Raw genomic sequence first — 20,732 nt, 5'->3', positions numbered from 1 at the left:
TTTCTATCCTTGTGACGACAGTGTATTGAATAGCTAGGTCATTTCCAAATAAATGAAAGTTCTGAAACATTCACGACTTGAAAGGACCTCCCTTTTACACAGAAACAAAAGAGATTTTTGACTCTCCATGAATAGTGTCTGGCACCATCCTGACATGTTAAATGTAAGAAAGCAATTGTTTTGTTTTGTTTTGTTCTCTTCTTGGGGGTGGGGGGAGGGGGGCGGGCTATAGGCAATGCCAATATAAAAGTCAGTTCTTGGTTGCTGAAGGGAAATGTATGACTTGTTATATCAAGAAAGTATGTGGAATGCAATGGCACTTGAGGAAGGAAAACGAAGTAGTTCTGTCTTACAGGTGGCAGTTTCAGGATGCGAGAAGCAAAGGAATGGGTACAGAATGGGATAAGGAGGTTGTAGGGAAAGTGGACCCCCAGAAAAGAGTTCTGTGCCTAGCACAAGTTTTCTTGAGGTGTCGAACTGCCTTTGCTAATGGAGTTTAAGTTTCTTTACCTCTTAAGTGATCTCTTCTAGGTTGACCTAGAACAGAAATCTTTGGTTAGCTTTGGCTACGTGGAGAAGTAGTGTTTCACGGTGACATATGTGATCCTTCCTGACTGTTTGCAGCCCTTTTGATATCGATGCACTGCTTCTGCTGCTGCTGCCGCCGCTGCTGCTGCTAAGTCGTTTCAGTCGTGTCCGACTCTGTGCGACCCCATAGACGGCAGCCCACCAGGCCCCGCAGTCCCTGGGGTTCTCTAGGCAAGAACACTGGAGTGGGTTGCCATTTCCTCCTCCCATGCATGAAAGTGAAAAGTGAACGTGAAGTCGCTCAGTGGTGTCCGACTCTTAGCGACCCCATGGACTGCAGCCTACCAGGCTCCTCCATCCATGGGATTTTCCACGCAAGAGTACTGGAGTGGGGTGCCATTGCCTTCTCCCATATCTATGCACAAGCCTGCCTAAATAATTGACTTCTAGCTAGCTTTGGGATGCCAATGACCATCCACCCTTACCAGGCAACAGAGAAGAGAAAAACACTTACCACAGGAGGTCCTGGTAAGGAACAAGGAACTAACAAGCTCCCGCCAACCAGGATTCTGCAGAGGTCAACAAGAGGTCAATAAGAGATGGAAGACTGCAGTCCAGAGGTCCTAGCAACTTCCATCTTGCAGCAGAGACCCAGCATAGTCAAAACGAATTCAATGTTGCAAAAAATAAGTAAACAAATAAAGGACAGAAGTCCTTTGAACACATGACTGAGATTAGGGGTGAGGCAGTACATGTACGGTGCCCGGAAAATCTTAAAGTATGAGAAAGGAAAGAATTTAAAGACAACTATCAAGCTGTCCGAACTGATAAAAACGAAAGATTACACAGTTTTTTCTGTATATATTAGCAGATAATAATCTGAAAAGGAATTAAAAAAAATTCCCTTTCAATAATGTCAACATGAATACAACACTTTGCGATGGATGTAACGAGGATGACAAGACTGGCACACTGGAAATTATACACCCTGGCTGAAAACTATCCTGAATACATGGACAGATATTCCATAACAATGGAAAGACTTAAGATGGCAATACCATGGAATGCATCTTCAATCTGAAATGAAGATTTGATATGATTTGATCGCTCAGAGCTTTTGTGTCATCAATTGTTATTAAAGTATAAATGAGATAGAGAAAGCTGCTGACTTAGACTTGAGGCGGGGTGTACGCCCTGCTGGTCTCTAGCCAGATATTCTACAGGCACTAGCAGTCAGCTAAGGAAAGAAAGGCACTGTCTCAGGGAATGGCACCAGGCCCCTCCCCCACGACATGCCTTGAGGTCACATTGGCAGCAGGTGAGTCATCCTGGGCCAAAAACTGATTGACATGAATCTTGAAGAAAGGCAGTATTCCAGGCAAATACATCATTTCCTTAACATAGATTAGGAGAACAAGGTACGAGGAAAACATACTGTTTTGTTCAAGTCGCTTCTGAGCCTATTGGGGGAACCGACCTGAAGCCAGAGTCCAGCAGATATACATAGGATATTTACATCGCTTAAGACAAACATTTCCTCAGGAACAAATGCATTGCTTAGCTCAAGGTTTGTCTGCAAAATTCTTACACATCAGTAGATGGCTCCGAGCTGGGTTTCTACACACAAGAACATGAATGCAAAGGACAAGCCTGCACAGCCCATCTGCCCCCCTCCCCCACAGCCAGCAGCATTTCCAAGTGACCTCCTAAGGCCTTCCCCAAAATACAGGGGCACCTCTGGGTTTCCTGTTTCAAGCTCTTCGAACACTTTTCTTAAAAAAAAAAAAAAATCCTGCACACTTCTTGATAGAATGCCACAGTGCAAGGAAAACAGGCCTTCAATACTTAAACCTCCCTGTGCCAAACACTTGGGGCTTGGTTTTGTTTTGTTTTGTTTTTTAATTACACCAACACATAATTTAAACTTTTTACAATTTCTAATTATTCAGTACCAAAACACCAAACTTTTATTGCACAAGGTCCCCATGAAAAGGCCCATGCATCAGGACAGCCACAGATTCTGCCATGAAAGGGCAGCAAGGTGCCCTCCCCCCTTCTTTGCTGCCTGGGCGGCCACCAGGGTTTGAAATCCATGCACCCTACTAACTTTCTAGGGTGCAATTCGCGGACCCTTCCCTTTCTCATCCTAGCAGGTGCTCCAGGGCCCGCTGGCCTACAAAGTGCCAGAAGCAGGGCTGGGCCAGCCGGCCAGAGTTCAGTGTTCTGTCCCTTGGACTTCCAGGGGACACTAGGCTGCTTGGGAAAACCGTGCAGACTGAGATTTTTCAGCAAAGGGATGGAGCGGTAAAGGCCTTGACACCAAGGGCGAGGCCTTTCTGCAACCACCAGGTTGGGGAGCTCCGAGAATGTGCCAACAGAGGGCGGAATACGTGGTTCCCTGCTCCAAGCAGTCCCAGTTCTCTGACCTGTGGCCCGCAGCCCTCCGCTGCACCCACTAGATGTGGATCCTTGGGGACACATTAGCATAGGAAATGGGCGTTCCTAGCCGCAGTGGCGACCCCGGAGAGCACAACTGGGACCGAACCCCCACCCACAGCCATCTAAATCTCGACCCGCGCAGCCCAGGTTTACCCCACCCCGGGTGCGCTCCCGGCGCGTTTCCAGCCTCAGTGGCCACCACCGAGAGCACAACTGGGAAGCCCTCCCCCACCCCCGCCAGGAGCCGAACCCCGCCCCGCGCCACCAGGGTTCACCCCGCCCCTGCCGCACTCCCAGCGCGTTTCCAGCTGCAGTGGGGACCCCCGAGAGCACAACTGTTACCACCCCCCACCCCCTCCCGACCGGAACCCCGACTTGCGCCGCCTGGGATCGCCCCGCCCCTGGCGCGCTCCCGGCGCATTGCCCACTTCCACCAGGGGCTCCCGGTGAGCCCTGTCCCCACGCCCGGTTCCAGGAGAGGCTCTCGGACCTCGCTACTGCCGCCAGGTCAAACACGAGGACAATACATACACCCCACAGAGACAATCCAAGCTGTCTATGATTTAGGGTTCAAACGAGGACTAGAGAAAGGAAAGATGTCCTGACCTAGGAGGGCCATGAGAGTCTATAGATCCAAACAAAATTGGGTACCAAGGAAGCTTTTTTCCTTGGAACCCGGAAAGCTGGTTCTTTGCATATGCAATGACCAACAATTAGCTTGTTACCCAAGCCTGCCTCGCTGCCACCCCCACTCCCCCCCCCCCACTTCCCAGGAAAACGGCTCAAAGAAATATTTTAAATCTCAGGCGGAAAACTGGAAGATGTCTTGTCTGTCTGTCTGGATTAAGGTATGTGTCAGTGTGAGCCTTGTGTTTTTTGATAATATTGCTCAAGTTCTGAGTTCTGATTTCAATGGTCTCAAGACAAGGCAGCCCTTCCAAATCAAACTGCTGGAAATACAAGAAAACATTGACCTAAATGAATGTCAGAGTCCCGTGAACTGGGAACTAGTCAATATTAAATATCTAGTATTTTTGGTTTTGCTCCTCCACTATAGACATGTCTAAGAGTCAAAAACATTAAGCACAACATGTTCATAGTGCCTAGGTTTCTTCTGAGGTAAAAATTGCTCTATTGTTATATGTGTCACAAGCTTGTCAGCAAGAAAGTACCTAGAAACAGCAACAACCAATGTAAAATATGTAAATGTGATATGAGCTTTTAGATAAACTCTTAACAATAATTATACTCTAAAATATCTGCCTCTCATAGTCTTGATTGAAGGCAGAGGAGAAGGGGATGACAGAGGATAAGATGGTTGGATGGCATCACTGACTCGATGGACATGAGTTTGAGCAAGCCCCTGGAGTTGGTGATGGACACGGAAGCCTGGCGTCCTGCAGGCCACGGGGTCACAAAGAGTCAGACTCGACTGAGCAACTGAACTGAACTGAACTTACAATCGTTCCTCCAGGTGTTTTGGTTACCTGAGTTTCTATCCTGGTGCTAAACTAAGTGACGACAGTGTATTGAATAGCTAGGTCACTTCCAAATAAATGAAACTTCTTAAACATTCACGACTTGAAAGGACCTCCCTTTTACACAGAAACAAAAGAGATTTTTGACTCTGCATGAATAGTGACTGGCACCATCCGAACATATTAAATGTAAGAAAGCAATTTTTTTGTTTTGTTTTGTTTTGTTCTGTTCTTGCAGGAAGCGGGGTGGGCGCTATTATCACTGATAGGTATGCTCACCAATCTATCAAATGCCAATATAAGAGTCAGTTCTTGGTTGCTGAAGGGAAATGTATGACTTGTTATTACAAGAATGTATGGAATGCAATCACACTTTAAGAAGGAAAACGAAGTAGTTCTGTCTTAGAGGTGGCATTTTCAGGACGGGAGAAGCAAAGGAATGGGTACAGAATGGGATAAGGAGGTTGTAGGGAAAGTAGGCCCCCAGAAAAGAGTTTTGTGCCTAGCACAAGTTTTCTTGAGATGTTGAACTGCCTTTGCTAATGGAGTTTAAGTTTCTTTACCTCTTAAGTGATCTCTTCTAGGTTTACCTAGAACAGAAATCTTTCGTTAGCTTTGGCTAAGAGGAGAAGTATTGTTTCACGATGACATATGTGATCCTACCTGACTGTTCTCATCCCCTTTGATATCTATGCACTGCTGCTGCAGCTGCTAAGTGGTTCAGTTGAGGCCGACCCTGTGCCACGCCATAGATGGCAGCCCACCAGGGCCCGCAGTCTCTGGGGTTCTCTAGGCAAGAACACTGGAGTGGGTTGCCATTTCCTCCTCCTATGCATGAAAGTGAAAAGTGAAAATGAAGTCACTCAGCGGTGTCCGACTCTTAGCCACCCCATGGACTGCAGCCTACCAGGCTCCTCCGTCCTTGGGATTTTCCAGGAGTGGGGTGCCATTGCCTTCTCCCATATCTGTGCACAAGCCTGCCTAAATAATTGACTTCTAGCCAACTTTGGGATGCCCATGACCACCCACCCTTACCAGGCAACAGAGAAGAGAAAAACACTTACCACAGGAGGTTCTGATAAGGAACAAGGAACTAACAAGCTCCCACCTACCAGGATTCTGCAGAGGTCAGCAAGAGGTCAGCAAGAGATGAGAGACTGCAGTCCAGAGGTCCTAGCTACTTCCATCTAGCAACAAACACCCAGCATAGTCAAAACGATTTCAATGTTAAAGAATAAATAAATAAAAGGACAGAAGTTCTTTGAACACATGTCTGAATTTAGGGGTGAGGCATTACATATGTGTCCCAGGATAATCTTAAAGTGTCAGAAAGTAAAGAAATTAAAGACAACTATCAAGCTGTCCAAACTGATAAAAATGAATGATTACACAGTTTTATCTGTATACATTAGCAGATAATAATCTGAAAAGGAATTTTAAAAAATTCCCTTTCAATAATATCAACATGAATAAAACACTTTGCCATGGATGTAACGAGGATGACAAGACTGGCACACTGGAAATTATACACCCTGGCTGAAAACTATCCTGAATACATGGACAGATATTCCATAACGATGGAAAGACTTAAGATGGCAATACCATGGAATGCATCTTCAATCTGAAATGAAGATTTGATATGATTTGATCGCTCAGAGCTTTTGTGTCATCAAGTGTTATTAAAGTATTAAAGAGATAGAGAAAGCTGCTGACTTAGACTCGAGGCGGGGTGGGGGCTGGGTAGTAAGAGTACCCCCTGCTGGTCTTTAGCCAGATATTCTACAGGCACTAGCAGTCAGCTAAGGAAAGAAAGGAACTGTTTCAAGGAATGGCACCAGGCCCCTCCCCCACGACATGCATTGAGATAATATTGGCAGCAGGTGAGTCATCCCGGGCCAAAACTTGATTGACATGAATCTTGAAGAAAGGCAGTATTGCAGGCAAATATATCATTTCCTTAACATAGATAAGGAGAACAAGCTAGGAGGAAAACATGCTGTTTTGTTCAAATCGCTTCTGAGCCTTTTGGGGGAACCGACCTGAAGCCAGAGTCTAGCGGAAATACATAGGATATTTACATCGCTTAAGACAAACATTTTCTTAGGAAAAAATGCATTGCTTAGCTCAAGGTTTGTCTGCGAAATTCTTACACATCAGGAGATGGCTCCGAGCTGGGTTTCCACACACAAGAACATCCATGCAAAGGACAAGCCTGCACAGCCCATCTGCCCCCCTCCCGCACAGCCAGCAGCATTTCCAAGTGACCTCCTAAGGCCTTCCCCAAAATACAGGGGCACCTCTGGGTTTCCTGTTTCCCTCACTTCGAACACTTTTCTTAAAAAAAAAAAAATCCTGCACACTTCTTGATAGAATGCCACAGTGCAAGGAATACAGTCCTTCAATATTTAAACCTCCATTTGCAAAACACTTGGAGCTTGGTTTTGTTTTGTTTTGTTTTTTAATTACACCACCACATAATTTAAAGCTTTTACACGTTCTAATTATTCAGTTCCAAAACACCAAACTTTTATTGCACAGGGTCCTCATGAAAAGGCCCACGCAGCTGGACAACCACAGATTCTGCCATGAAAGGGCAGCAAGGTGCCCTCCCCCCTTCTTTGCTGCCTGGGCGGCCACCAGGGTTTGAAATCCATGCACCCTACTAAGTTTCTAGGGTGCAATCCATGGACCCTTCCCTTTCCCATCCCAGCAGGTGCTCAAGGGCCCGCTGGCTTACAAAGTGCCAGAAGCAGGGCTGGGCCAGCCGGCCAGAGTTCAGTGTTCTGTCCCTTGGACTTCCAGCGGACACTAGGCTGCTTGGAAAAACCGCGCAGACTCTGAGATTTTTCAGCAGAGGGGTGGAGCGATAAAGGCCTTGACCACAAAGGCAAGGCCTTTCTGCGACCGCCAGGTTGGGGAGCTCCGAGAATGTGCCAACAGACGGCGGAATACTTGGTTCCCTGCTCCACGCAGTCCCAGTTCCCTTACCTGTGGTCCGCAGCCCTCCACTGCACCCACGGGATGGCGATCCTTGGGGACCCAGGAGCGGACGAAATGGGCGTTCCCAGCCGCAGTTGCAACCCCCGAGAGCGCAACTGGGAACCCCTCCCCATCCCCCCCGTTAGCCGACCCCGCCCCGCTCCGCCAGGGTTAGCCCCGCCCCTGCCGCGCTCCCTGCGCGTTCCCAGCCGCAGTGGCGACCCCGGGAGCACAACTGGGACCGACCCCCACCCAAAGCCATCTGAATCTCGAACCCCGCAGCCCGGGTTTACCCAGTCCCGGGTGCGCTCCCGGCGAGTTTTCAGCCTCAGTGTCCACCTCTGAGAGCACAACTGAGAAGCCCGCCCCCACCCCCGCCAGAAGCCGACCCCCGCCCCACGCCGCCCGCGTTCGCCCCGCCCCTGCACGGTCCAGGTACCTTCCCAGCTTCTAGCGTTCACGCCCGGGTAGGAGCAGGATGTAGGAGTATGGGAGATGTGTCTGGAGCCTGACATCCTCAGCTCCGCTCTGGCCTGCCCTTTGGACCTAGGAGCCAGGCCAACTTGCAGAGGGCTTAGGGCCCCATTGTATGCAAACTACCAAGGCCTACCGCAAGGAGAGCTCTGTCCGAGGGAAGGGAAGTGCCCCAGGCTGCGTTCCCAAGCTGTTGTTTGGCAATGCAGACTCAGCGGTAAACGGAGGGAATCAGGCTCTCTGTAGCCGCAGCTTCACACACAGGTGTGTCTCCGTAGGAATCAAGAAAGATCCTGACAGGGTGAGGTTCATTAGAGCTATACTAAAGAGCAAAGGCTTGTCCATGTGGTCTTGCCTTCCCCTGTGCCTTTGGGTCTCCAGGCTCGGCCCCAGCTCCGTGGAAACAACCCCTGAGAAAATATCTTCAAGATCCACTTTTCCCAGTGTCTGGGAACCGGGGTTCGTAGGAGGAGAGAAAAGCACGCCTCCATCGGGAACAAAAATGCAGCCCACCTGCCTGTGTTTTGAAGCCTCTATTTGGAAGGAATGGGTTAGCTTCTCCTAAAGGAGACCTCCAGATCTGCTCAGAAGTCGGTAATTCCAGAGGCAGGGTACTGGTTCCTGACTGCCCTTTGCTAGCCTTGCAAAGATATTCCTAGATTCTAGAGTTATTTTCCATGAAGGAGCAGGCTTCGGGAATGTGTCAGACGGGACTGGCTCCTTATTGACCTCAGCTCAGTTATTGCCTTTCCATTCAAACTAGGACAAGGCCCTAGTTTATGAAGGGTAAGGGTCTTCTTCTTTGCAAACTGCCAAGGGCTACAGCAATGAGACCTCTGTCAAGGTGAGGGAAGCCTAAGAGGATGGATTCTCAAGCAGGTGCTTTGCCATAAAGCATCAGCACCCCACGGAGAGAATCAAGCTCCCTGTGCACCAATGTTGGGAGTGTAGCTTCACATACAGAGTTGTCTCTATAGGAGCCAAGAATGTTCCTGAGAGATTAGGTTCACTAAACCTCTCCTACAGAGCATAGACCTGTCCATGTGGTTTTGCCTTCCCCTGTGAGTTGGGTCCTCGAGGTCCGCCACACCTCCGGGAAAACTGTCCCTGAGAAAAGATCTCCAGGAACCGCTTCGCCGAGGCTGGGAAATGCTGTTCACAGGAAGTAAGGCAAGCGAATCTCCTGCAGAGTAAAAGAGGCCTTACAGTCCCTGGAGGAGCAGGCTGCCAGAGTGTGTGAAACCTGACTGTTGCCTTACTGGCCTCAGCTCCGCCATTGCCTGTTCATCCGAGCTAGCACCCAGGCCTACTTGGAAAAGCGTTTGGGTGCAGATTTCTACAAAGTGCCAAGGGCTACAGCAGTGAGAATTCTCTCAGTGGTAAGGGAGAGCATTTTATGGATTCTCAAGCTGTTTTCTGAATGACAGCATCAAAATGAACAGAGAGAATCAGGCTCTCTGTGCCCCTATGTTAGGTACGCAGCTTCACACACAGAGGTGTCTCTATAGGAGCCAAGAATGCTCCTGAGAGATGAGGTTCACTAGAGGTCTGCTACAGAGCATAGACCTGTCCATGTGGTCTTGCCTTCCCCTGTGCCTTTGGGCCCCGGGCTCGGCCCCAGCTCCGTGGAAAGAACCCCTGAGAAAATATCTTCAAGATACGCTTTTCCCAGAGGCTGGGAACTGGAGTTCATAGGAGGAGAGAAAAGCAAGCCTCCTTCGGGCACGAAAGGCCGCCAACCTGCCTGTGTTTTGAAGCCTCTATTTGGAAGGAATGGGTTAGCTTCTCCTAAAGGAGACCTCCAGATCTGGTCAGAAGTCGGTAATTCCAGAGGCAGGGTGCTGGTATCTGACTGCCCTTTGCCAGCCTTGCAAAGACATTCCTAGATTCTAGAGTTATATTCCATGAAGGAGCAGGCTTCGGGAATGTGTCAGAGGGGACTGGCTCCTTATTGGCCTCAGCTCAGCTATTGCCTTTCCATTCAAACTAGGACAAGGGCCTAGTTTATGAAGTGTAAGGATCTTCTTCTTTGAAACTGCCAAGGGCTACAGCAATGAGACTTCTGTCAAGGCGAGGGAAGCCTAAGAGGACGGATTCTCAAGCAGGTGCTTTGCTACAAAGCATCAGCACCCCACGGAGAGAACCAAGATCCCTGTTCCCCAATGTTGGGAGTGTAGCTTCACACACAGAGTTGTCTCTATAGGAGCCAAGAATGTTCCTGAGAGATTAGGTTCACTAAACCTCTCCTACAGAGCATAGACCTGTCCATGTGGTTTTTCCTTCCCCTGTGAGTTGGGTCCCCGAGGTCCGCCACACCTCCGGGGAAACTGTCCCTGAGAAAAGATCTCCAGGAACCGCTTCGCTGAGGCTGGGAAACGCTGTTCACAGGAAGTAAGGCAAGCGAATCTCCTGCAGAGAAAAAGAGGCCTTACTGTCCCTGGAGGAGCAGGCTGCCAGAGTGTGTGAAACCTGACTGTTGCCTTGCTGGCCTCAGTTCCACCATTGCCTGTTCCTCCGAACTAGGACCCAGGCCTATTTGGAGAAGCGTTTGGGTGCGGATTTCTACAAAGTGCCAAGGGCTACAGCAGTGAGAATTCTCTCAGCGGTCAGGGAGAGCATTTTATGGATTCTCAAGCTGTTTTCTGAACGACAGGGTCAAAATGAACTGAGAAAATCAGGCTCTCTGTGCCCCTATGTTAGGTACGCAGCTTCACACACAGAAGTGTCTCTATAGGAGCCAAGAATGTTCCTGAGAGATGAGGTTCACTAGAAGTCTGCTACAGAGCATAGACCTGTCCATATGGTATTGCCTTGCCCTGTGAGTTGGGTCCCTGAGGTCCGCCCCAGCTCAGGGGAAGGAGCCCCTGAGAAAAGATCTCCAGAGACCGCTATTCCCCCAGGCTGGCAAATGCAGTTCACAGGAGGTAACACAAGCGAGCCTCCTGCAAGGCACAACAGGCCTTAGTGTCCCTGGACGATCAGGCTGCAAGAGTGTGTGAGACCTGACTGGTGCCTTACTGGCCTCAGCTCCGCCATTGCATGTTCCTCTGAACTAGGACCCAGGCCTACTAGAAGAAGGGTTTGGGTATGGATTTCTAAATACTGCCAAGGGGTATAGCAATGAGAACTGTGTCACGGGTAAGGAAGAGCATTGTATGGATTTTCAAGCTGTTGTTTGAACGACAGCTTCAAAGCTGCACAGAGAGAATCAGACTCTGTGTCTCCATGTTCGGTACACAGCTTCACAGACAGGGGTGTCTCCATAGGAAACAAGAACGTTCCTGACAGAGTGAGGTTCACTAGAGCTCTCCTAGAGAGCAAAGACTTGTCCATGTGGTTTTTCTTCCCCTGTGCGTTTGGGGCTCCAGGCTCGGCCCCAGCTCCGTGGAAACAACCCCTGAGAAAAGATCTTCAAAATCCGCTTTTCCCAGAGGCTGGGATGTGGGGTTCATAGGAGGCGGGAAAAGCAGGCCTCCTTCAGAGAGCAAGAGGCAGCCAAGCGGCCTGCGTTTGGAAGCCTCTATTTGGAAGAATGGGTTAGCTTCCCCTAAGGGAGACCTCCAGATCTGTTCAGAAGTCGGTAATTCCAGAGGCAGTGTGCAGGGTGCTGACTGCCCTTTGCCAGCCTTGCAAAGACATTCCTAGATTCTACAGTTATCTTCCTGAAGAAGCAGGCTTTGGGAATATGTCAGACTTGACTGGCGCCTTATTGGCCTCAGCTCAGCTATTGCCTTTCCATTCAAAGTAGGACAAGGCCCTACTTTATGAAGGGTAAGGGTCTTCTTTCCAAACTGCCGAGGGCTACAGCAATGAGACCTCCGTAAATGCGAGGGAAGCATAAGCGGATGGATTATCAGGAAGGTTCTTTGCCACAAAGCATCAGCACCCCACGGAGAGAATCAGGCTCCCTTTGCCCCTATGTGGGGTGTGTAGATTCACACACAGTGGTGTCTCTACAGGAGCCAAGAATGTTCCTGAGAGATGAGGCTCACAAGAGCTCTCCTACAGAGTGCTCACCTGTACATGTGGTTTCGCCTTCCCCTGTGAGTTGGGTGCCCGAGGTCCACCCCAGCTCCGAGAAAACAGCCTCTGAGAAAAGATCTCCAGGAACCGCTTTTCGCCCAGGCTGGGAAAAGCTGTTCACAGGAAGTAAGGCAAGTGAGCCTCCTGCAGAGAAAAAGAAGCCTTACTGTCCCTGGAGGAGCAGGCTGCCAGAGTGTGTGAAAACTGACTGGTGCCATACTGGTCTTAGCTCCGCCATTGCTTGTTCCTCCGAACTGGGACTCAGGCCTACTTGGAGAAGGGTTTAGGTGCAGATTTCTACAAACTGCCAAGGGCTACTGCAATGAGAACTCTCTCAGAGGTAAGGGCGAGAATTGTATGGATTCTCAAGCTGTTTTCTGAACGACAGCATTAAACCTGCACAGAGAGAATCAGGCTCTCTGCCGCCATGTTGGGTACGCAGTTTCACACACAGAGGTGTCCGCATAGGAGCCAAGAACGTTCGTCAAAGACTGAGGTTCACTAGAGCTCTCTTATAGAGCAAAGACTTGTTCATGTGGTTTTGCCTTCCCCTGTATGTGTGGGTCTCTGGGCACAACCCCAGCTCCGTGGAAACAACACCTGAGCAAAGATCTCCAAGATCTGCTTTTCCCCCATGCTGGGAACCAGGGATCATAGGAGGCAGGAAAAGCAAGCCTCCTTCAGGCAAGAAGAGGCAGCCAACTAGCCTGTGTTTGGAAGCCTCTATTTGCAAGGAATGGGTTAGCTTCTCCAGAAGGAGACCTCCAGATCTGCTCAGAAGATAGAAATTCCAGAGGCAGGGTCGAGGTTCCTGACTGCCCTTTGCCAGCCTTGCAAAGACATTCCTAGATTCTAGCAATATTTTCCATGAAGGAGCAGGCATCGGGAATATGTCAGAGTTGACGGGTGCCTTACTGGCCTCAGCTCAGCTATTGCCTTTCCTTTCAAACTAGGATCAGGGCCTACTTGGTGAAGGGTAAGGGTCTACCTCTTTCCCAACTGCCAAGAGACACAGCAATGAGACCTCTGTCAAGGCGAGGGAAGCGTAAGCGGATGGATTCTCAAACAGGTGCTTTGCCACAAAGCATCAGCACCCCACGGAGAGAATCAGGCTCCCTGTGCCCCTATGTTCGGTGTGTAGCTTTACACACAGAGGTGTCTCTGTACGAGCCAAGAATGTTCCTAAGAGATGAGACACACTAACGTCTCCTACAGAGCATAGACCTGTCCATGTGGTTTTTCCTTCCCCTGTGAGATGGGTCCCCGAGGTCCACCCCAGCTCTGGGGATAGAGCCCCTGAGAAAAGATCTCCAGGAACCGCTTTTTGCCCAGGCTGGGAAACGCAGTTCACAGGAGGCAAGGCAAGCGAGCCTCCCGCAGGGAAAAATAGGCCTTACTGTCCCTGGAGGAGCAGGCTGCCAGAGTGTGTGACACCTGACTGGTGCCTTACTGACCTCAGCTCCGCCATTGCATGGCCATCCAAACCAGGACCCAGGCCTACTTGGAGAAGGGTTTGGGTGCGGATTTGTAAAAACTGCCAAAGGCTACAGCAATGAGAAGTCTCTCAGAGGTAAGGGAGAGCATTCTATGGATTCTCAAGCTGTTGTTTGAACGACAGCTTCAAAGCTGCAAAGAGAGAATCAGGCCCTGTGTGCCCCCTTGTTGGGTACACAGCTTCACACACAGGGGTGTCTCCATAGGAGTCAAGAACGTTCCTGACACAGTAAGTTTCACTTAGAGGTCTCCTGGAGAGCAAAGACTTGTCCATGTGGTTTTCCTTCCCCTGTGCGATTGGGTCTCTGGTCTCGGCCCCAGCTCCATGGAAACAACCCCTGAGAAAATATCTTCAAAATCCGCTTTTCCCAGAGGCTGGGAACAGGGCTTCATAGGATGCGAGAAAAGCAGGCCTCCTTCGGGCGTGAAAAGGCAGCCAACTGGCCTGTTTGGAAGCCTCTATTTGGAAAGAATGGGTTAGCTTCTCCTAAAGGAGACCTCCAGATCTGCTCAGAAGTCGGTAATTCCAGAGGCAGGGTGCTGGTTCCTGACTGCCCTTTGCCAGCCTTGCAAAGACATTCCCAGATTCTAGAGTTATTTTCCATGAAGGTGAAGGCTACGGGAGTATGTCAGACTTGGCAGGCACCTTATTGGCCTCAGCTCAGCTATTACCTTTCCATTCAAACTAGGACAAAGGCCTACTTTATGAAGGGTAAGGGTCTTCTTCTTTCCAAACTGCCAAGGGCTACAGCAATGGGACCTCTGTCAAGGCGAGGGAAGCCTAAGTGGATGGATCATCAAGCAGGTGCTTTGCCACAAAGCATCAGCACCCCACGGGGAGAATCAGGCTCCATTTGCCCCTATGTTGGGTGTGTAGCTTCACATACAGAGGTGTCTCTATAGGAGGCCAGAATGTTCCTGAGAGATGAGGTTCACTAGAGCTCTCCTACAGAGCATAGACCTGTCCATGTTCTTTTGCCTTCCCCTGTGAGTTGGGTCCTCGAGGTCCTCCCCAGCTCCGGGGAAGGAGCCCCTGAGAAAAGATCTCCAGGGACCTCTTTTCCCCCAGGCTGGGAAATGCAGCTCACAGGAGGGAAGTCAAGTGAGCCTCCTGCAGGGAAAAAGAGGGCCAACTGTCCCTGGACGATCAGGCTGCAGAGTGTGTGAGACCTGACTGGTGCCTTACTGGCCTCAGCTCCGCCATTGCATGTTCCTCCGAACTAGGACCCAGGACTACTTGGAGAAGGGTTTGGGTGCGGATTTCTAAAAACTGCCAAGGGCTACAGCAATGAGAACTCTGTCACGGGTAAGGAAGAGCATTGTATGGATTTTCAAGGTGTTTTTTGAACGACATCTTTAAAGCTACACAGAGAGAATCAGGCTCTCTGTGCCCCCATGTTGGGTACGCAGCTTCGCACACAGGGGTGTCTCCATATGAATCAAGAATGTTCGTGACAGAGTGAAGTTCACTAGAGCTCTCCTAGAGAGCAAAGACTTGTACATGTGGTTTTTCTTCCCCTGATAGTTTGGGTCTCCAGGCTTAGCCCCAGCTCTGTGGAAACAACCCCTGAGAAAAGATCTTCAAGATCCCCTTTTCCCAGAGCCTGGGAAGCTGGGTTCATAGGAGGCAGGAAAAGCAAGCCTCCTTCGGGCACGAAGAGGCAGCCGACCGGCCTGTTTTTGGAAGTCTCAATATGGAAGGAATGAGTTAGATTCTCCTAAAGGAGACCTCCAGATCTGCTCAGAAATCGGTAATTCCAGAGGCAGGGTGCAGGGTGCTGACTGCCCTTTGCCAGCCTTGCAAAGACATTCCTAGATTCTACAGTTATCTTCCTGAAGAAGCAGGCTTTGGGAATATGTCAGACTTGACTGGCGCCTTATTGGCCTCAGCTCAGCTATTGCCTTTCCATTCAAAGTAGGACAAGGCCCTACTTTATGAAGGGTAAGGGTCTTCTTTCCAAACTGCCGAGGGCTACAGCAATGAGACCTCCGTAAATGCGAGGGAAGCATAAGCGGATGGATTATCAGGAAGGTTCTTTGCCACAAAGCATCAGCACCCCACGGAGAGAATCAGGCTCCCTTTGCCCCTATGTGGGGTGTGTAGATTCACACACAGTGGTGTCTCTACAGGAGCCAAGAATGTTCCTGAGAGATGAGGCTCACAAGAGCTCTCCTACAGAGTGCTCACCTGTACATGTGGTTTCGCCTTCCCCTGTGAGTTGGGTGCCCGAGGTCCACCCCAGCTCCGAGAAAACAGCCTCTGAGAAAAGATCTCCAGGAACCGCTTTTCGCCCAGGCTGGGAAAAGCTGTTCACAGGAAGTAAGGCAAGTGAGCCTCCTGCAGAGAAAAAGAAGCCTTACTGTCCCTGGAGGAGCAGGCTGCCAGAGTGTGTGAAAACTGACTGGTGCCATACTGGTCTTAGCTCCGCCATTGCTTGTTCCTCCGAACTGGGACTCAGGCCTACTTGGAGAAGGGTTTAGGTGCAGATTTCTACAAACTGCCAAGGGCTACTGCAATGAGAACTCTCTCAGAGGTAAGGGCGAGAATTGTATGGATTCTCAAGCTGTTTTCTGAACGACAGCATTAAACCTGCACAGAGAGAATCAGGCTCTCTGCCGCCATGTTGGGTACGCAGTTTCACACACAGAGGTGTCCGCATAGGAGCCAAGAACGTTCGTCAAAGACTGAGGTTCACTAGAGCTCTCTTATAGAGCAAAGACTTGTTCATGTGGTTTTGCCTTCCCCTGTATGTGTGGGTCTCTGGGCACAACCCCAGCTCCGTGGAAACAACACCTGAGCAAAGATCTCCAAGATCTGCTTTTCCCCCATGCTGGGAACCAGGGATCATAGGAGGCAGGAAAAGCAAGCCTCCTTCAGGCAAGAAGAGGCAGCCAACTAGCCTGTGTTTGGAAGCCTCTATTTGCAAGGAATGGGTTAGCTTCTCCAGAAGGAGACCTCCAGATCTGCTCAGAAGATAGAAATTCCAGAGGCAGGGTCGAGGTTCCTGACTGCCCTTTGCCAGCCTTGCAAAGACATTCCTAGATTCTAGCAATATTTTCCATGAAGGAGCAGGCATCGGGAATATGTCAGAGTTGACGGGTGCCTTACTGGCCTCAGCTCAGCTATTGCCTTTCCTTTCAAACTAGGATCAGGGCCTACTTGGTGAAGGGTAAGGGTCTACCTCTTTCCCAACTGCCAAGAGACACAGCAATGAGACCTCTGTCAAGGCGAGGGAAGCGTAAGCGGATGGATTCTCAAACAGGTGCTTTGCCACAAAGCATCAGCACCCCACGGAGAGAATCAGGCTCCCTGTGCCCCTATGTTCGGTGTGTAGCTTTACACACAGAGGTGTCTCTGTACGAGCCAAGAATGTTCCTAAGAGATGAGACACACTAACGTCTCCTACAGAGCATAGACCTGTCCATGTGGTTTTTCCTTCCCCTGTGAGATGGGTCCCCGAGGTCCACCCCAGCTCTGGGGATAGAGCCCCTGAGAAAAGATCTCCAGGAACCGCTTTTTGCCCAGGCTGGGAAACGCAGTTCACAGGAGGCAAGGCAAGCGAGCCTCCCGCAGGGAAAAATAGGCCTTACTGTCCCTGGAGGAGCAGGCTGCCAGAGTGTGTGACACCTGACTGGTGCCTTACTGACCTCAGCTCCGCCATTGCATGGCCATCCAAACCAGGACCCAGGCCTACTTGGAGAAGGGTTTGGGTGCGGATTTGTAAAAACTGCCAAAGGCTACAGCAATGAGAAGTCTCTCAGAGGTAAGGGAGAGCATTCTATGGATTCTCAAGCTGTTGTTTGAACGACAGCTTCAAAGCTGCAAAGAGAGAATCAGGCCCTGTGTGCCCCCTTGTTGGGTACACAGCTTCACACACAGGGGTGTCTCCATAGGAGTCAAGAACGTTCCTGACACAGTAAGTTTCACTTAGAGGTCTCCTGGAGAGCAAAGACTTGTCCATGTGGTTTTCCTTCCCCTGTGCGATTGGGTCTCTGGTCTCGGCCCCAGCTCCATGGAAACAACCCCTGAGAAAATATCTTCAAAATCCGCTTTTCCCAGAGGCTGGGAACAGGGCTTCATAGGATGCGAGAAAAGCAGGCCTCCTTCGGGCGTGAAAAGGCAGCCAACTGGCCTGTTTGGAAGCCTCTATTTGGAAAGAATGGGTTAGCTTCTCCTAAAGGAGACCTCCAGATCTGCTCAGAAGTCGGTAATTCCAGAGGCAGGGTGCTGGTTCCTGACTGCCCTTTGCCAGCCTTGCAAAGACATTCCCAGATTCTAGAGTTATTTTCCATGAAGGTGAAGGCTACGGGAGTATGTCAGACTTGGCAGGCACCTTATTGGCCTCAGCTCAGCTATTACCTTTCCATTCAAACTAGGACAAAGGCCTACTTTATGAAGGGTAAGGGTCTTCTTCTTTCCAAACTGCCAAGGGCTACAGCAATGGGACCTCTGTCAAGGCGAGGGAAGCCTAAGTGGATGGATCATCAAGCAGGTGCTTTGCCACAAAGCATCAGCACCCCACGGGGAGAATCAGGCTCCATTTGCCCCTATGTTGGGTGTGTAGCTTCACATACAGAGGTGTCTCTATAGGAGGCCAGAATGTTCCTGAGAGATGAGGTTCACTAGAGCTCTCCTACAGAGCATAGACCTGTCCATGTTCTTTTGCCTTCCCCTGTGAGTTGGGTCCTCGAGGTCCTCCCCAGCTCCGGGGAAGGAGCCCCTGAGAAAAGATCTCCAGGGACCTCTTTTCCCCCAGGCTGGGAAATGCAGCTCACAGGAGGGAAGTCAAGTGAGCCTCCTGCAGGGAAAAAGAGGGCCAACTGTCCCTGGACGATCAGGCTGCAGAGTGTGTGAGACCTGACTGGTGCCTTACTGGCCTCAGCTCCGCCATTGCATGTTCCTCCGAACTAGGACCCAGGACTACTTGGAGAAGGGTTTGGGTGCGGATTTCTAAAAACTGCCAAGGGCTACAGCAATGAGAACTCTGTCACGGGTAAGGAAGAGCATTGTATGGATTTTCAAGGTGTTTTTTGAACGACATCTTTAAAGCTACACAGAGAGAATCAGGCTCTCTGTGCCCCCATGTTGGGTACGCAGCTTCGCACACAGGGGTGTCTCCATATGAATCAAGAATGTTCGTGACAGAGTGAAGTTCACTAGAGCTCTCCTAGAGAGCAAAGACTTGTACATGTGGTTTTTCTTCCCCTGATAGTTTGGGTCTCCAGGCTTAGCCCCAGCTCTGTGGAAACAACCCCTGAGAAAAGATCTTCAAGATCCCCTTTTCCCAGAGCCTGGGAAGCTGGGTTCATAGGAGGCAGGAAAAGCAAGCCTCCTTCGGGCACGAAGAGGCAGCCGACCGGCCTGTTTTTGGAAGTCTCAATATGGAAGGAATGAGTTAGATTCTCCTAAAGGAGACCTCCAGATCTGCTCAGAAATCGGTAATTCCAGAGGCAGGGTGCAGGCTCCTGACTGCCCTTTGCCAGCCTTGCAGAGACATTCCTAGATTCCAGCGTTATTTTCCATGAAGGAGCAGGCTTCGGGAATATGTCAGACTTGACTGGCGCCTTATTGGCCTCAGCTCAGCTCTTGCCTTTCCTTTCAAACTAGGACAAGGGCCCACTTTATGAAAGGTAAGGGTCCTCTTCTTTCCAAACTGCCAAGGGCTACAGCAATGAGACCCCTGTCAAGGCGAGGGAAGCGTAAGCTGATGGATTCTCAAGCAGGTGCTTTGCCACAAAGCATCAGCACCCCACGGAAAGAATCTGGCTCCCTTTGCCCCTATGTTGCGTGTGTAGCTACACACACAGAGGTGTCTCGATAGGAGCCAAGAATGTTCCTGAGAGAGGAGGTTCACTGTTGGGGGCCAGAGTGAGGCACTCCGCCCATGGCAAAGGTCATGAGGAAGGAGGCTCGACATATGCAAAGGCGGGATCGAGCCTCAGGAGTCCCCCTGGAAATCCTCGAGCATCTACCCCCATCACCAGAGCCTGCCTACCTTACTATTTTGTGCTCTCACCTACACCTCTGACTTTACGGGGGGCTGTCCCCCACCACCTCTTTCGGAGAAGGAGTTAACCTAGAGCTCCAGTTGATAAAAACCCCTGGGTGTGACAAGAGTGTTTTAACCTACAAACTCCTCTGAAGGTTCTCTAGCCTGCCTGACAGGCTTGTCCGGCCACATGTGATTGCTCACAGCCTCCCAACCATGAGAGGCATGAGATGCTTTAAACCTTCTAAAAACAGGTTCCTTAGAAAAGTTAGAAAATTATTAGTATAAGTATAATGGGCTGATTAGAAATCATATTGGTGAAGGGTTTTTCATTTGTTGAGCTGATGTTTACTGCTAAGTCTCCACATCCCCTGCCCTTATACACATTAATGAATATATAGAAGAAATAAGTATTAACCTTTGATATAAATCACGTTAGACCTTAGGTTAAGTAAATTCTTTCCTTAACTAAAACCCACTACACCCTCACCCTATAGGAATGTAACTTTATTTGGGTGGCGTCTGTTTTAAGAATAATCACCCCTGGAGAAATAAGTGTCCTGGTTGACTGACCGCTGTCACAAGGAGAGGGTCGTAAATTGTCAGCAGGCCCCCCGGCCAGAAGATGATGTAACACCCCTAAGACCTCTGTATACTTTTGTATGAAGCACCTGACTTTGATAAAAGTCAGGACTGCTGACCCCACGTGACTTTTGCATAACATCTCAGTGTATAAAAGTAGACCATGGAAAAGAAAGAATTGGGATCAGTTTCTCGAAATACTGGTCTCCCCATGTCTCTCTCTCTCTCTCTCACTCTGGTTGAGTCTCCATCTGGAGCGCGGAACCCACCAAGCTTACTAATTTTGCCTGGGCTTCTAAGATCCGACCGGGGAGGCCTCAGTGTCTCCTCTCCTTCGGGAGAACGGAAGGACGCCTGCGGCCTACGTAAGTGGTGCAAGCTTCTTGTCTTGAAGTTTTATTGGTCCCCCGCGTAAACCAAGCTACTCAGCCTCTTTTCTCCACTGAATTTTCCTACTGAGCTATCCTCATTTTATTACTCTTTATATCCTTAATTAACGTTTAATTAAGCAGTTGTTCCCTGATCCTCGCCTACGCCGTCTCTGCTTCGAATACCCTGGATCAGCTGGGGCTGAACCCCGGCAGTTCACTAGAGATCTCCTACAGAGCATAGACCTGTCCATTTGGTTTTGCCTTCCCCTGTGAGTTGGGTCCCCGAGGTCCGCCCCAACTCCGGGGAAACAGCCCCTGAGAAAAGATCTCCAGGAACTGCTTTCCGCCCAGGCTGGGAAACGCTGTTCACAGGA

Source organism: Bubalus kerabau, unplaced genomic scaffold, assembly GCF_029407905.1.
Source record: "Bubalus kerabau isolate K-KA32 ecotype Philippines breed swamp buffalo unplaced genomic scaffold, PCC_UOA_SB_1v2 scaffold_36, whole genome shotgun sequence".
NCBI lineage: Eukaryota > Metazoa > Chordata > Mammalia > Artiodactyla > Bovidae > Bubalus > Bubalus kerabau.
Note: the sequence above shows the minus strand (reverse complement) of the source record.